Source organism: Dermochelys coriacea, chromosome 12 (assembly GCF_009764565.3).
Source record: "Dermochelys coriacea isolate rDerCor1 chromosome 12, rDerCor1.pri.v4, whole genome shotgun sequence".
Lineage (NCBI taxonomy): Eukaryota > Metazoa > Chordata > Testudines > Dermochelyidae > Dermochelys > Dermochelys coriacea.
Window position 1 is genome coordinate 4604120 of NC_050079.1, and position 11934 is coordinate 4616053.

At 44.6% G+C, this 11934-nt stretch overlaps 1 protein-coding gene across 26 annotated transcripts in view; it reads right to left on the reverse strand.

Annotated features, from left to right (window-relative positions):
• CNOT1 (CCR4-NOT transcription complex subunit 1) overlaps positions 1–11042 on the reverse strand; it is a 98838-nt gene extending 87796 nt beyond the window's left edge. For 8 of the 26 annotated variants that reach the window (XM_043494775.1, XM_043494784.1, XM_043494776.1 and 5 more), the window contains exon 1: positions 10540–10718. The gene's annotated coding sequence lies outside the window, so the exon portion shown is untranslated. Of the gene's footprint in view, positions 1–10450 lie in introns of all 26 variants that reach the window. The other 18 variants (XM_043494777.1, XM_043494772.1, XM_038368766.2 and 15 more) reach the window with 8 other exon arrangements.
• Between the last annotated feature and the right edge of the window lie 892 nt (positions 11043–11934).

Genomic DNA, 11934 nt, shown 5'->3' on the forward strand with positions numbered 1-11934 from the left:
AGCTTAACAGAAAAGTTTTCCTTCATTTTTGTTTTTAGGTATTTCCACTAAAAAAACAGAGCTGGGAAAATATATTTTCCAGCAGTAGTGGAAGTTCAGCATTATGACAGCATAAGAACCAGAAGACAATTCAGGTTTTGTCCAAGACAAGTGAAATGCAAAATAAATGGTGAAAAGGAGTCAGTTACCAGGTTTTATAATCTGAGGTACTGATAACAAGGAATTTTATGATTCGATAGCTTCCCTTTGATGTAAAGGCCTAGCATAATATATGGAACATGGTTTAGATCATTTCTCATGAAAGCCTAAGTATAGTTGTAACAGAACTTCCTTCTGTGGACGATTTTCCCCCAACCCAGCCTTGTTTATGCAGCTCTCCAACAACCTTTGCAGAGCTAGAGGGAAAAAAAGGGCTCAAAATAGACAAAGGGAACACTGCAGATATTTCAACAACTCTAATCTGTCAGCTGTACTAGAAACAAGGGGAATGAGATACACAACACATGAGATACCACTGACAGCAAGAACTGACGGTCAATCATTCCAAGCTTCAAACACAGGTTTTAGGGACAATTCACTATTTGGAAGTTCTTGCAGTGTGCAGTCCTACTTTGCCATATAGATCACACCAACAATTGTAAAGAGTAAATACAAGGATCTGCAATAAACTGACCCTAAAATTTTATATAAACCAGCTTTCCAACCACAAAAAGCAAAGCTTGACAGCTTAACAAGTTACCATGACAGTATGAAATCTTATTTAATACGAAATCTGGCTTGTCAAGTTAAGGACTCTGCTAGTGGGGTACAATTGCATGCCAAAACAAGAATGTACACTGAAGAGTCTTCTAGATCTTTAAGACTGATAGGAAACTGAAAGCTATATTGATAAAAAGACATTGTAATCAATCAGCATCATTCTAACTCTTGAGAGTCACTGTATTGAAATACCATTTGTCTGAAGTACACAAAAACAAAAGTGAAGTTGGCAACTTGCCAGGAATCTGAAGACTTCACATTGGTCAGAGTATATTCCTCAGTACCTTGTGGCAATATAATGTTTGCTCTGAATAAGGTGATCATACATGCTGCGACATGTTTTCATGGGCTGCATTTCAGCACTAAGAGGGCAGACAGACTAACATTCACCCTGACTCATACTTGTGGCTTTCTAAATTGACTTGTTACTTCTTTAAAAGGTATGGCCTTATCCAGAAGGGTTTTTCTGCCACACAAGAATTTAAAGTTGGATTCAACAAAAATTATGATAACAGGCAACAATATCAACAAATCTGAAAAAGCTGTGCTCTTCAACCTCTGCCATCTGAAATTTAACCAAGAATTTTCCCACATTTATATAAAGGAATTTCCTAGTTGCAGGGTCCATCTCCTACCCTTCAATTAGGATTGCAAGTTATGATGTTTATTTGACATTGGCTTTATGCTTTGAGTGGGAGGAGTACACATGGTTAGGCATTTTATACTTCTCTGGTATCACAGATTGCCCACACTCCAAAGGGCTTTACCAGGTGATAGTTTTATTCATAAGCAGCGCATTTGCTCCTGGGGCACAATTAGCTAACAACTGTCCATCAAAAAGTAAGTTAGTCTTCCATACCTAAGAAATTGACATGCTTCTTCTCAATGATGCCCAAAATTAAAGGGGCTCATTGCATTTCACAAAAATGTTAGTTTTTGTATTCAACAGATCAGTTTTTGGTATTCTGGTAAAAGCATAATTGGACTAGCTAGCGAAAGGAAAATAATTTATATACGTTCTTTATCAACCTACAGACCACTGTTGGATTTTTAAAGCCACTCTTCTGCTCTATTAGAAAAGCCCACATTTTTACTGCTGCCTTATGCTACAAAAATAAATATTACTGAAACCTGTGTGCATCACCCAATTGCCACCATTTATGAAAAAATTACAAGCTCAGAAGTGGGGAGGAAAGAAACTCCCTAGAATTAAAAGACTTCAACTTCCAGAATCCTGAGAGAGACTTTCAACTTATAAAAGTGCCAGTTAACTGTACTGCAGAGGGAAAAGTTAATTAGACATGTTAGATGTCTGAAAGAGATTAGAGAAGTCCCTTCAGTTTTACTGTGGGCATTGGACAGGAGTACAATTCATTTACTCTATTTGGGGGGGGGGGGGTCTTTCACTCAGCAGAGAAAACAAACAAAAGGTGACAACCACAAAGACCTTCAGGAGTACTCTGAGCAGATAAGTACTTTTAAAAAAAAAATAGTTTAAAGATTACTAGATTCCCATTTAAAATAAAATCAATATTTCAGTGACTAGTTTTTCCTGGATAAGTCAAGTGTATATTCTTCAAAAGTTCTCACTGCACGCACAGAGGCAGCTTACTGGCCCAACAACTGTACAGCTTGAGAAGTCTTTCATACTAACCTAGTATATGTATAGCAGATAGGGAATGACCACCAGCAAGGTCCAGCACAGTGCCTTGTTAAGAAGTTGAGCTCATCAACAAGATGCTGCCAAGAACTGATCACCCTCCCTTTACGAGAATACTTGGATTCTACAGTGATTGCTATGATAAGGTCTAGGAACAGCACTCTACCTAGATTTTGCTCATTGGTTCTATTTTTGGGTAGCTAGTACCAAATCAAAATCTGAAAGCTTACCCCTGTGGCTGCTGGAAAGTGAGAAAGAACTCTTCCTCAGGCCAAGGGCCTCTGACATGAGAGTAGCGTGGTCACCACTGTACCACCCAAAACTCAGTTTGTATTTTTGGGCCCCTCTTACCACATGACTCCAGCAACTAGTTCTGTTGCTGATATGAGGTTGACATGGTTCTTGCTTTCATCACCTACTCTGCAGTATCCTGTGGACAGGAGTGAAACTGACCACAGCTTTGCTAGCTTAGAATCATAGAAGATTAGGGTTGGAAGAGACCTCAGGACATCTAGTCCAACTCCCTGCTCAAAGCAGGGCCAACACCAACTAAAGTTTCACTCTGCTCTGATTAAAAAAAGTAGCAGCAGAAACAGAAATAGTAAAACAAGGGCTTACTTTATGAGGAAGTAGGGAACTTAGTCCCTTCTCCTGACATCTCACCCACCATGACAAGCATTCCTCCCTGCAAGTCTTGAGCAGCAGCAGCATCTCACAGTACAATATTATAATCAAAATTAGGATCCCAAAGTTGGCTTTCATTTTAAAGTCACCAGGATTTGAGAATGCCTGAAGTGATACTGTGGCTCAAAGATGAAATACAGCAGTAACAGCCCATACATTTCTAGGAAGGGGCCTCAGCCCAATGCTCTAAACACATCAAGATATAAAGCATGTATAAGGAGGGTGGATTATATTTTTGTTACAAGCTTTTGTGCTTATTCCCATTACAGAGAACTTTAAGGCAACTATGTCAACTGAGAAAATACCTTGTAAACCCTTCATCATTATACCTTTTTAAAAGGACAATGACTGTTGATAAGATCAGGAAAATTAATGCAGTACTTAAGAGCTTATAAGGTAATAACTTTCACTGGACTAACTTCTAAAGCTTATACCTTCCATCAACAGAGCTACACAGAACTCTTCTTCAGGGGAAGAAAGCAGTGTCTGAACTAAATACAAGTTGGGGCAGACTGATAAGCAGAAGAGGTAAAGTGCATTGGAAAGCAATGGGGGTCAGAGTGTTATGCATAAAGGATTTGAAGTGGGCAATTAAGGGTAGCAGATAGTGCAGATGTGTTACAAGTTTTGTAATGAACTATGCATCAGATTAGTGTCCCTGTTAAGTCCATAGTTTTTGGTGTCTAGCAGAGTTATGAACTGAAATTCCCAAGCTTGCCTTCTGAAGGTGTTGTGCAGGTTTCCTTTGAGGAGGAGTACTGAAAAAAGTCAGATATGGAGTTATCACATTGTGATGTCACATTATTTGCCCACAGGTGATATGGTGTTTGTCTTTTATTATATTTCTGTGCAAGTTCCTTTGAGAGCATGATGATGGTCTGATTTCACCCATATAGTTATGGGGCATTTGATACAACATGTGGTATACCTCATCCAGTGTGATAAGCATGCGATACCCCACCCACCCACACCACACCTTTCAAGATCCATGGCTTCTACACATGCTTATCACAACATGTAGTATAGCTCATCCAGAACATCAAATGCCCCAACAAGAACTATGTGGATGACATGAGACAATCACTACACTCTCCTCCAATCCACACAAAACCTGATCCAAGATTAGTGGTGGTTTCAACCTGTGCTAGTTGGGCTGTCTAAGAGTACACATCAAACACCCAAAAGGTTCTCACTTGGGCTGGTATCCAACTACTTTGCAATGAGGATCAGAGGATAAGCCACCCAAATGCTGACAGCCCTCCAATGCCTTCCCACCATCCCTCCTACCCCCCATGTGCCCCAACAGGACAGACAAGTTCTTCCACAATTCACTTGTAAAGAATCAGAGTTGCTCAGCTTACTACAGCAATAAGAGCAGCTGTGACATGCCCATAGAAGTCCAGACATGCTGATGAGCAGCGCAGCACCAGGACACAGTAACTCACATATGGCTGCTCACAGCTGGACAGGCTAGGCTAACTTCAATGATAATCACCTATGTTAACTTGGCAGGGAAGATTGTACCCTGAGAAATCCATCACTGTACTCAGCAAGAAAGAATGTTTTCACTATGTCAACCAGTTACTGTATGTATCTAGTGATTTTTCACACTTGAAAGACTTAAGTGTCAGAGTTCAGGCAATGGATATTAAACTTGATCCCAGTCAACTACAGAAAAGTTCTCCAAAAGACATTTTAACTAATCAAAAGTGCCTTCTCTTCTAAAGAAAAATTCAGTACGAGTCCCTGGTCTTAAGTAATGCATGTGGAAAGCTGCCTTTTCCTCACCACCACTCCAAAAAAGTCACAATAGTTTTCATCTTTCTGTAGCCCAGATATGACCTACTTGGCCTATTCTACAGATTAGACTAACACAGCTGAAGTGGTCATATATCAAAGAGAAGAGTCATTCACAGGGCAGAAAAAAGTCTGATTTGTGGATCATAAATTTCATGTTAGACTGTATGACTTAATTTTTAAACTATAAAGCTGAAAGCATTATGGCAATTGAATGACAAGACATTAGAAGTCACCATTAATGCAAATGATGTTTTGGAATTTCCTCATTAGCAGTCTTCATAAAAGTCTGTTAAATATGAAAGTTTCAGAACATTATGAAGAATGGACTTCTAGAATACTGCATTGGTTTAGCTAGCCATCAACAGGGACAAAATGGTGTTTAATTCAGCTGTAATGTTTAAAACAAGACTGTCTAGAACGTAACAGGCAAGGAAAGCCATTCTCCTTGAAAGTTTCATTGCAAAACTGAGTGACTCAATAGGACATCAGACTGCACTCCTTCACCAAAAATAACTAAAAAAATCCGAGTGCACTACACTTTGCTTGTGTCTACTTCAAGATAAACAGGCTCAGCCCAGGACATATTTTGTTACAAGCCAATTTTATCAGCATATATGAAGTTAGAGCCCTGCAAATACGCAGACCATGTTTGCGGATCGGATGCAGATACAAATTTTGTATCCGCACAGGGCTCTATTATTTAAGATATAGGTTCCTGCGTTACAAGGGGAACTACATTCATAACACATTCGGCCCTTCAGTCACCCCTTAAATTACCACCTTTATCTGTATTAGCACTTATCTATACTCTCACACAAAGTATAAAATTTTATTTCAAGTGGTACAGCATACCCACTTTAGTCAGCTTATAAATCTTGCATGGAATCATTACACTTCCTAAAGACAGTGACAAGTATATCATAAGGAACTCCTATAGCAGGTAAAGTTTCAGTTGGTAATCTATGCAACTTCAGAAGTGGCTAATATTGTGGAATTCAGGTGGGCTATAAACACAAGAATAAAATTCTAGGCAAGAATCCAATAGTTTAGCAGTGAGCACAAACACTTCAGTCTCCACAGAAAAGTTAGTATTCAGTACTGAAATGCTTTTGCTAATCTATAAAACAGTAAATGGAAATGCACTTTCAGTTACTGTGTGACACTTCAGTTGCATACAGTATTCCAATCTAAAGGCATGTGGCAGTTCAGTTGCATATTTTACCACTGAGGAGGGTGAAGTGAAAATGCCTTTGAAGTGCTTTGAAATACTTCAAAACAAGAAAAGCAGTACTTGTGGCACCTTAGAGACTAACTTTTATTTGAGCATAGGCTTTAGTGAGCTACAGCTCACTTCATCAGATGCAAACATCCGATGAAGTCAGCTACGCTCAAATAAATCTGTTAGTCTCTAAGGTGCCACAAGTACTCCTTTCTTTTTGTGGATACAGACTAACACGGCTGCTACTCTGAAACCTGTCATTATTCAATATGAGAGACACTCTACAAAAGGAGAGTTAAAATGGCTCAGGAAAGGTAAGATTTCATTTGAATTTGCTAGGAGTTTTCCAAGATGCGAGACAAGCATTTCCATTGGGTTTCAAAGGCAGCAGTCAACCAACATCACACCTCCAATGCGGATGTTAGCATTTTATCTGAGCCAAAAAATGTGAGGCCATTACAGGAATGCAAGTTCTATAAGATATTGCATAAGGAAATAGTGAGGAGCAAAATTACTGAACTAATTTCTGGTGGAATATGTTCATCTTGTCTCCCATCAAAGCCACATAACTAGAGTTTATGAAGTACTCTGCTAGTGCCTCAAAAAACTCAGGGAAGAAACTGGAAGTATGCTTCAAAGCCAATTTAGACTACAAGATAGTTACTGCTTAAACATTTATGGCAAAAGAAAAAACTCGCTGCATAAGCCACATGGATGACAATTTAATTACATTACTGGGAAATTTTACTCATTCTTTCCAATATAGTAGAACAAGCTTAATATTTGGTCTAGTAACTCTCACCACAACCCCAAACAGCTACTCTCCAACAAGAGTTTAGGTTTACTTTAGAGAAAAATAATTTGTAGAAAGCAGTTTGTTAACTCAACTGGCATAGTAGTAACTCAATTAAATGTTTCTTTAATTAGCTATTGAACAAGCTTTGCCATCCTTCCCTTATTTTAAGATTATAAATTCCATTTAGTCAATATGATTTTAGCAGTCAACATGTAGCCTCACACTTACATTAATACATGGTCTTGCAATTTTGTGCTACAGGGCATTATAACTAGTTAAAAATATCAGTGTCCAGCCTCTTTTGCACTGAGTGTGTTGAATGTTGGTAAGTATTCTGGGGAACACAGCAAATATCTTTTGCTAGTGTCTCAAATGAAGGTGAACACTTAGGTAGTGTACATACTGTAGAGCAGTAATCTCCATCCTGTTATGCACAAGATCACTTTCTGAATTTAAGCGCAACCCAGGATCTACCCTGCTCTTTTCCCAAGGCCCCGCCCCTTCCCCGAGGCCCTATCCCACTCATGCCATCCTCCCTCCCTCTATCACTTGCTCTCCCCTACCTTCACTAGGCTGAGGTAGGGGGTTGGGGTGTGGGCTCTGGGCTGGGGAAGAGAAGTTCGGAGCATGAGAGGGTGCTCAGGGCTGACCCTGGGGCAGGAGATTGGGGTGCAAAACTCTAGGAGAGTGTTCGGGTGCAGGAGGGGGCTCTGGGCTGGGGCAGTGTTGGGGTGCAGGATGGGGTACAGGGTACTTGCTCTGGGAGGGGGCTCAGGGTAGGGGTGCAGGCTCCAGGAGGAGGGCTCAGGGCTGGTGGTTGGGATGCAGGCTCCCGCCAGGCAGCACTTACCTTAGTCAGCAGTGCAGCGGGGCTAAGACGGGCTCCCTGCCTGCCTTGGCCCCACGCCACTCCCAGAAGTGACCAGCATGTTCCTGAGGCAGGGGAATGTGGCACTGTCCCCACAGCTCCCAGTGGATGCAGCTCCCCGCTCCCAGCCAATGGAAACTGCTGGGGCCATGCTTACAAGCAGGAGCAGCATGGAGCACTCCCTCTTCCCCCCCTCCCTGGGGCTGCAGGGGTGGGCTGACCACTTCCAGGAGCAGTGCAGGGCCAGAGTAGGCAGGGAGCCTGCCTTAGCCCTGCCGGACTTTTAGCGGCCAGAGATCCCGTTCAACTGTCAGAGGCTCCAGGATCGACCAGCTGATCGCAATCTAACAGTTGGTGACCACTGTTGTAGAGCAACCAGGATACACATTTATATCCTTTTGCACTCCAGTTTAACAATGCAGTTTGAAGTTCTCCCTAGTCAGTGTAGTTAAGTCTACAATAGATAGGACCCATCTTCAGTGACCAGTGAAGACAGATTAGAACTAATTTTTTCTACCAAAAACACGTTTAGAACGGTTGATAAATGTTACATGCCAGTGCCTTAAAGGAGAACTTCAGTGATTAATACGACATATTTCTCTGTTACTTATTAACTAAAAACAAACTGAACCTCGCTAGAGCACAGGAATACTGTACTCAACTATACTTCTCCCTGCACTTTGGTTTATTGATGGGCATTCACTAGAGTACAATGTTTTGATTAATTTTTCCTCCTCAGTAACAGTAGTTATAAAAATCTCTGCTCTACTCTCTTCAGTAGAGTCCATCCACATAGCTAAACATGGCCAACTCAGTATCTCATTTCTATCCAACTCCAGCTATTAAATACAATTTTAAAGTAAACACTGATCAGAAGAATAGACAGGAATAAATCTCTCTAGGGAGAAGGATGGGGGAGACTCAAGACTGGGGTTGTGGGGCAACAGGATGAGGGTCAGAAATTTAGACAGCCATGTTTATAGGGATATGAAATAAAGGACAATACCAAATCAAGATGCAGGAGTGGGATGGAAAGTACATTTCTGCACAGCCATCCAAGACTGCTTCCTGTTTACAAGGCAATTATCTCATCTGGGCTAATTTTGCCTTCATTTTATTCAATCCAAAGTATAGTTACCTTGGAAACAGGAAGCCTCCTGAAGTTACTTATGTATCAAGAATGAATTGTCATACAAGTTTCTTTAGAAATACCTATATTTCACCACCAGCTTAATCTGACAGCTGCTGTTTTCTTTTCATGCTTTCCACCATAGAGTTCTTGAAGTTGAGCTCAGAAAGCATCTACATTATACGATCACATGACAAAACTAGAGACTTGTATAACTTAAAGTTTAGGTTCCAGGCACTAAATCTATATTTGGCTGTCACAGTGTCAACTTTTATCTATTCATTATATTTAAGGCCCTTGTACATCACATCTCACTCCTTTTGCAGTTGTATGCACTGAACAAAATCTTTTGCAATTTGTTAAAGTTAGCTGGCAGTCACCTTTCAGTTTGAAGGCCTTGGAAGGGAAGGCTATTACACAAGCGATGAATGCCTATTTCATGCCTATTTCAAGGGAGCTATTTTTAAAGAACAGTTTAAGTTACTACAGTTACTAAGTTACTACAATTACATTAAGTTTTCTAGTTTTGAACTAAGTAAATGTTAGGACTAGGCAACTGCTCATCACTCAAGTTAACTGGATGATAGAATTTAAAAATATTTCTTCCTTTCAACTGAATAGCACAGCCACTTCTGGTATGCTGAAATAATTTGTAACTGAAGACCATGTCCTCACAGTACTTACTGTATGAATATGTAACTCCATTTTTATATATTTATTTTTCATCAGTCAAAGTAACATCGCAACCCTGTCTTGTAAATGTTGGGATTTTCAAGAGCTCCTCTTACTCGGCTTTTCAAGAACTCATGTCAGGTCAGGCCTACCACGGGCTCTTTAAGTTAACCAACAGCCCAGAGGTTGGAAACGATCAGTGAGGGCCAGGTATTCAAAGGCCTGATCCAACCCATTTCAAACCCAGGAACCCATGGGAATCCAAAAGGAGCCCAAGGGGATGTGGTAGCTTAAGTCCATTCCTCACCCACCAGGGAAGAGGCAGGTTTTCTTAGGCTCCCTCCCAGCAAGCTCCTTAACCCTGGTGTCTCAAAGAACCGTAGCCCCAGGAGAAAGGCAAGTTTCTGCCCCTCCGCCCCCCGTCCATCCTGGAAGACTGGGGAGCTGGAGTCCAGCCACTCCCCGCCGAGAGCCCCAGCAGCCAGGGAGACTGGTCCAGCACGGACCGCCCAGCCCTACACACTGTGGAGCCCCGGAAACGGCGGGGCCTCGGAGCCTCCACTCGGGCGCCCCATACCGGGAGCTTCCGGTCGGGCTCACGGGCCCCACCACCGCAAGCCCGCCCGCCGCTCCTACTTCCCCCTCCGGGCGGGTGCCGGGCTGTCCTGCCCCCGACGTGCGGGGTGCCCCCTCTACAGGCCCGGGCTCCCGCCTCCCCCAGACTCCGGGTCACGTCCCAGCCTAGGCCCCGAGCGCCTCACAACCGCCCCAGTATCGCTCCGAGCCCCCCACAAGCCTAGGGCTACCCCATGCTCCCATCCTTCCGGTCGGGTCCTGCTCGCCTGGGCCCGGGCCCCACATACCCTAAGCCCAGGGCTGTGCCCGGCCCCAGGCCTCCGTACCCGCGGCCTGTTCCCAGGCGTCCAGCCCAGGGCCCCGTCGCGGCTCTCACCTCAGACGGCAGGGCTGAGGGTCGTGGGGCCGGAGCAGGCGCCTCGTTCAGCCTCTTGCGCTTTTATCCTCTCTCCGCTTTTCGCCTCCGCTGGTTTCAATACAAAATGGCGGACGGGGTCGCGCGCTCACGTCGCGGCCTTTCCCCTCCCCAGTCCCCTCGCGGCACGCCAGGCGCAGGGCGGGGCCGCAGCCCCCCGCGTACGCGGATTCCAGCCAATCACAATCTAGGCAGGCGGCACGGGCGCCTGCGCTCGTGGGATCTGCCCAATCAGCGACTGGGTTTCACTGGGGGAAGAAATGGGAGCGCTGAGTTTCTGCCCCAAAGGAAGGGCCTGCCGCTGATTGGATAATGGGATGGAGGCCTTCCACCCTCCCATCAGCAAATCAAAGGTCAGGGTTCCTGCGCGTAGGAGATGTGGCCAATCGGCGTTCGGTGAAGGCAGCTGAGCGCACAGGGTCCGGCCAATGGAAGCGGAGCGCGGCTGGGCAAGGAGGAAGGGGAAGTCAAGGAGGTCGCACAGGGCGAGAGCGGACTCATTGGGGAAGAGGAGTGGCCGGGATGGGGGGGGCTGCCCAGCCCCAACTTGAGGGACAACACTTCCTGCGCGATACCCCCGTCGGGTGCTACCCAATGGTGCAGTCCACGCGCCTCCTTGAGGCGCTGCTTCATGGTGTAAGCAGTACGCCCAGTGGTACAGTCCACCTACGTCTTGCACTCCAACGCGGGTAGACTTCTCCCCCCCCAGGGGAACCGACACAATGGTACAGTCCAGTCCGCCACCCCTTTTCCGCCCCCACACACGCGCGCTCTCCCCCGCCACACTGTTCTGTAGTGGTATGGCTCAGTTACATCTTTCCTCTTCACCGCCTCCCCGAGAGGTATTATGCAATGGTACAGTCCACCTTCCTCCAGCTCCCCCTCCCCCGCCGTGTCACATGACTGCCCAGCCCACTTACTCTGCACATGGCCCAGGCATGGAGGACCTGGTGAGCCAGGGCAGGTGCCAACTCGGATCAGACAGTCGGTGTCTGCTCTGCACCACTGCAGATCGGGAGTCACTCCTGAAGTTAATGGGAATGTGCCACCGTCAAACCAGTGTGAGACCAGAACTGCCCACAGCCAAGCAGGCAGCAGCACCTCCTTCCGCCTGGCCTGCCCCACTCACCAGTACGCATGGCTTGGGCTGGAAGCTGGCTCCTAACAGAAACATGGCTACTCCCTCCCCATCTATGGCTCCAGAACGAGTGCACAGGGCAGCCCCATGTCCTGGGGAGAGACTGGCGCTTGTGCAGGGCCATGTCACGTTTCTCCGTTAGAGTTACAGAAACGCCAACAAGGAAAACGAAAAAGAGTCCAACACGAGAGGAATGGTTCAAAAATACAGGAGGTTGT